This window comes from Macrobrachium rosenbergii, chromosome 46 (genome assembly GCF_040412425.1).
Source record: "Macrobrachium rosenbergii isolate ZJJX-2024 chromosome 46, ASM4041242v1, whole genome shotgun sequence".
Lineage (NCBI taxonomy): Eukaryota > Metazoa > Arthropoda > Malacostraca > Decapoda > Palaemonidae > Macrobrachium > Macrobrachium rosenbergii.
In genome coordinates this window covers 14,288,509-14,293,412 of record NC_089786.1, presented here as the reverse complement: position 1 = coordinate 14,293,412, position 4,904 = coordinate 14,288,509, and positions in this window count along the sequence as shown.

The following is a 4,904-nucleotide window of genomic DNA, read 5'->3' as shown; positions in this document are numbered from 1 at the left end:
ACGTGATATCATTCGACAATTCATGCAGCTGAAAGATAAAAGGGTGATATAAATAACAAGCAGAGAAAGAAAAGACGATGAAGTAGCATGGTGAAGTGTAGAATTATGAAACAATGTACAGTAACATTATTATTATTATTGAATTGACAGAATAGTCCCACGTCGCCTTTATTATTTAATGGATTTAAATGCTTACAAGACCCATAAGAATTTTCAATAGTGACGTTTTTATTTTTCCTAAAATAATTCTGACTGCTGAGAAAAAAGTTACAAATCATGTAGAGAAAAAATTAAAATCATATTATTATCATCGTTCTCGGTTATTTCTGAAGCCTATCGGAAGTTTTATTATACGATTTTGGGGTTAAGCATCTGAAGGTCCTAAAACCAATTCGATGTGCATCTTGGCTCAGATTTAAGCAAGAATTGAGACCATAACTGCTGTGAGGTATAAAGCAAAGAAGAATTGGTCAGTCAACAGGAAATTCTCGTGTTATAGCCAACCAGTATTACTTTATCATTTTTTGCTGAAGTGTGATGTTTTGCTTTCTCACTGTCAATTTCAACTACCGAATGTGAGTTCGGCTGTTTCATCTTTAATATCTAATGACAGGGAGCTTGTTTTCAGAAACATGCTCACGCCAGCGGTCAATACTGCAAAATTTCTAACGCAAGAAACTAACAATTTAAACACAGGCAAAGATGCCATCTAAAAAATAACTGGCCACTTTATTTTCGTCCAGTCTAGATGTAGTTATTTTTAAATATCAGATCCATCTTACTTAAAACTATAAATCGGACACGTGAATCTTAAAACAGTTAATGAACAATGAAACTAGGAACTGCTCTCTAATTATGAAAAAGGGGCTTATTTCGTTGTTCGAGCACAGATGTTCTCCTAAGAGGCAAGTACATTTTTTCATATGTATGGAAATATCGCATACATTATATTTCTTGCTGGACCCATGATTTTTATTTTATTAGTAAAATCATTACTTCAAAATTTACAACTGCTAGAGATCATTAAAACTACTGCCACAAAAGAGATTAAAAGGGACAGTGTCCTATGAAACCTTACAGAGAAAAAATACGGTTTGCTTTTGAAAGCACTTTACTCAAATGAATAACGTAGTCCCAACCTTTGACAGGTAGGGGAAAAAGGGATTAACTATAGGCTTCTGTGTTTCTTCACAGAGCCAAACAAACAATTAAGTTTAAGTAACCTTAGTTGAACCAGACCACTGGGCTGATTAACAGCTCTCCTAGGGCTGGCCCGAAGACAATTACACAAGTGTAAAACATATGGCTGTGAAATGTAAGTACATAGCTGAATGAATGGTATTCTGATACACAGACTGGTACAATATCAAGAAGGTGACTACAACAACGTCGGAAACATTCGCTGAAAACATCGTCTCAAGATTTTGTTTTCTTCTGACCTCATGTCAACCGCCCGTGCATGCGGCGCCTTCTCCGAGGTGCGATGTGAGTCATCGGCGGGTAAGCCATTTGGTTAACACGTGTGCCTACATGGTAATGGTCATTGTGACTCAGCGGCTGATGTGGCAAATGATTCCCAACTGTAAATATTTGCTAAGAGGTTGAGGTCATCTCAGGTCTCGAGGTCACGTGGGAAGGTTGTGAATATGACCTTGAGTCAGTAATCAAAAGGTTGATACACAGAGATAAGTACACTGACATAAGGATTTAGTAAGGATAAATGAATGTGTTTCTACATGAATACAGAGACCATTTTACTAGACTTTACTGATAGAGATAGTTTGAAGGTAAGTGAATGAGTAACGTGTTTGATTATATATATATATATATATATATATATATATATATATATATATATATATATATATATAAATCATCAACATCATAACAGAAATAAATTTCTGACTCACGTTGGGATCGAACCCAGGTCTCTCAGGTGGAAAGCAAGGGCGCTATCCACTAGGCCATACAAGTCTAAAAGAAGTTGGAACCTGAGAGCAACTGCATTACCTGGGCAAGCTAACTGCTTGCATACCAGCGAGTTTTTCCCCAACTTCCCGACTCAGCAATGACCCAATAGACAGCATTTCATTCGAATTATCCTTCTGATTGAATAAGATAGAAATCATCAACACACAATCACGTGTGGAACAGAAATAAATTTCTGACTCATGTTGATCGAACCCAGGTCTCTCAGGTGGAAAGCAAGGGCGCTATCCACTAGGCCATACAAGTCTAAAAGAAGTTGGAACCTGAGAGCAACTGCACCCAAAGAATTACCTGGGCAAGCTAACTGCTTGCATACCAGCGATTTTCCCCAACTTCCCGACTCAGCAATGACCCAATAGACATTTCATTCGAATTATCCCTTCTGAGTGAATAAGATAGAAATCATCAACACACAATCACGTGTGGAACAGAAATAAATTTCTGACTCACGTTGGGATCAACCCAGGTCTCTCAGGTGGAAAGCAAGGGCACTATCCACTTCTAAAAGAACCTGAGAGCAACTGCACCCAAGGAATTACCTGGGCAAGCTAACTGCTTGCATACCAAAAACTTCCCGACTCAGCAATGACCCAATAGACAGCATTTCATTCGAATTATCCCTTCTGATTGAATAAGATAGAAATCATCAACACACAATCACGTGTGGAACAGAAATAAATTTCTGACTCATGTTGGGATCGAACCCAGGTCTCTCAGGTGGAAAGCAAGGGCGCTATCCACTATACAAGTCTAAAAGAAGTTGGAATCCTGAGAGCAACTGCACCCAGGAATACCTGGGCAAGCTAACTGCTTGCATACCAGCGAGTTTTCCCAACTTCCCGACTCAGCAATGACCCAATAGACAGCATTTCATTCGAATTATCCCTTCTGATTGAATAAGATAGAAATCATCAACACACAATCACGTGTGGAACAGAAATAAATTTCTGACTCATGTTGGGATCGAACCCAGGTCTCTCAGGTGGAAAGCAAGGGCGCTATCCACTAGGCCATACAAGTCTAAAAGAAGTTGGAACCTGAGAGCAACTGCACCCAAAAAAATTACCTGGGCAAGCTAACTGCTTGCATACCAGCACCCCAACTTCCCGACTCAGCAATGACCCAATAGACAGCATTTCATTCCAATTATCCCTTCTGAGTGAATAAGATAGAAATCATCAACACACAATCACGTGTGGAACAGAAATAAATTTCTGACTCACGTTGGGATCGAACCCAGGTCTCTCAGGTGGAAAGCAAGGGCGCTATCCACTAGGCCATACAAGTCTAAAGTTGGAACCTGAGAGCAACTGCACCCACCTGGGCAAGCTAACTGCTTGCATACCAGCGAGTTTTCCCAACTTCCCGACTCAGCAATGACCCAATAGACAGCATTTCATTCGAATTATCCCTTCTGAAGAATAAGATTCATCAACACACAATCACGTGTGGAACGAAATAAATTTCTGACTCATGTTGGGATCGAACCTCTCTCAGGTGGAAAGCAAGGGCGCTATCCACTAGGCCATACAAGTCTAAAAGAAGTTGGAATCCTGAGAGCAACTGCACCCAGACCTGGGCAAGCTAACTGCTTGCATACCAGCGGTTTTCCCCAACTTCCCGACTCAGCAATGACCCAATAGACAGCATTTCATTCGAATTATCCTTCTGATTGAATAAGATAAATCATCAACACACAATCACGTGTGGAACAGAAATAAATTTCTGACTCACGTTGGGATCGAACCCAGGTCTCTCAGGTGGAAAGCACTATCCACTGGAGCCATAAAGTCTAAAAGAGTTCCATCCCAACGTGAGTCAGAAATTTATTTCGTTCCACTCGTGATTGTGTGTTGATGATTTCCTTATTCACTCAGAAGGATAATTCGAATGAAATGCTGTCTATTGGGTCATTGCAGTCGGAAGTTGGGGAAAATCCCTGCTGGATATGCAAGCAGTTAGCTTGCCCAGGTAATTCTGTTGCTTTCAATTCCAACAGTTCTTTTATAACTGCATGAGTGATAACATATTGCTTTCCACCTGAGAGACCTGGGTCTGATCCCAACGTGAGTCAGAAACATATATAATATATATATATATCCTATATATATATATATATATATATGTATTCAATATGGATATATATATATATATATATATGTCATATGACATTAAGTTATATCCTTCGGATTTTCAGCATGTATTCATAATGTGAGGTTGTTACTCCCCGCCATGCCCCATGGATGTCCAACGGGGTTACTGCCAACGACTCCTATCCTCCGTGGTCACCCATCAAAGTAAATTGACCAGACCCAACGCTGTTTAGCTCCACTGACAGAGCGACCAGCGGTATAGGGTATATTTGAAGCCAATTTGTTTAACTCCACGATGTATAATTTTTTCTCCCTCCTCTACAGGTCTAGTAAATTGCGTTTTCAATAGCGCACAGTTTGACCTAAAATACTGCAATTATAAACATATAATAATGTCCCGTGACATCTGTGGTGTATAGACATAGGACTAAACCTCATCCTAACAGTCTCATTTTTTCAATGGAGATATTACTAGCCCTCAACATTATTTCAAACACCAGGTCAAAAAGACAGCACTACAACGACCAGCAGGGCCCAGGAGTATGCTGTAAGCGTCAGCTGATGATAATGAGGCCCAAATAGGAGAGAGAGAGAGAGAGAGAGAGAGAGAGAGAGAGAGAGAGAGAGAAATGGAATGAAATAAAAAATTTAAGCCAAAGGCCAAGCGCTGGGACGTATGAGGTCGTCCAACGCTGAAAACAATTCTGAAATACTTGTTAGGAGAGGGAGAAAAGTACGATGGAAGAAAGGGAATTTTACCGGAGGTATACTAAAATGAATGCAACGGGTTGCAGCTTGGGACCGGAGGGACGTTGCAAAGAA